Source organism: Opisthorchis viverrini (assembly GCF_000715545.1).
Source record: "Opisthorchis viverrini unplaced genomic scaffold opera_v5_373, whole genome shotgun sequence".
NCBI classification, from domain to species: Eukaryota; Metazoa; Platyhelminthes; class Trematoda; order Opisthorchiida; family Opisthorchiidae; genus Opisthorchis; species Opisthorchis viverrini.
Window position 1 is genome coordinate 229,718 of NW_008752034.1, and position 1,208 is coordinate 230,925.

Sequence of the window (1,208 nt, forward strand, 5' to 3'; positions counted from 1 at the left end):
TGCACACTGTGTCTCGTGTGGCACCGCCCCGGTCTGTCTAACTATGCCTGGTTTGTGCTTGAGCGCCACTGAGATCAACATTTGGTTAGGAATCTCTCTCACATAACTTGTCTTCCATCTCAGACAACTCCCATTTAAACATCACCCGGATGATAATTACGCCAAGTGGGACATAAGGTTGACGGAAAATTGGGGACCGTGCCTATCTGATGAGCAACCTTGAGAGTAGTATATTGCCTCGGCACATGTATCGCGATATCTCGAATAGCGTGGCAACTGAAACATGGGGCGGCCTGGTGCAGCACATTTAGTTGCTTGGAAACATCATAAACGATAGATTCAGCCGGGTTCCAGTTGAGTCTCTCGCAAAACCGAATTGTCCAACCTATATTTTAAACACCCCCTATGCTTGATTATCACCCAACTAGCGGTTGCGACGACCTTCTTAGTGGAACCAGACAGAGTTGCTTCATACAAAAATAGTTTATCTGCAGCACGCTTTTGGTGCCTAACTGCCACGCCACCAGAAGGAAGCACGAGAGCTGGGATACTACCAGTCCTGCCCAAGCCTAATCAAGGGAAGTCGAGAGGTAGAGGTCATGTTCGAACAACGGAACTTCCAGTCAGTAGATTCGTAATCTAACCACTGCGCCATCATGCCACAAGCAGTTACTTTAAGTCTAACGACATCCTTCGGTCAGTATTAGTTGCCATACCGTGGCCAGCACTATTAGCAATTGCTTCTACCGTTCTTCAACTAAATTGTCACAAGACTCACAAGCCCACAAAGACCAACGAAATCTACCAGTGACAACCCTGGTAAATCACATACTGAACTAGCCCGAAGTGGAATATTAAGGAACAAAACCCGATCAGAACTAATCTGAAACTCCCCCAAACCATCAATGCAAGATTTTGGCAACCACACCAATCGACAGAAGTAGTTAATTAGAACTCAGCACTGATCTAGGGCGCTAATATGAAGAAGTCTTACTGATAAGTTCTGTCTGCTTTAAGACTCGTTCAATCTTGTGTCAAAAGCGAAATGCTGTCCGAATGGAAAACCGCCGTCTGAAACAATGACTTAGAAATCGGTTCCGAACTTTTCCCAAGTGATTATCTGGTACTTTTGACGTTCTGTCAAACAAATTGGGACTGTTTCATCACATGAACGACGTGAGTCAGTGTGCTTTAGGGGACTTTAATTT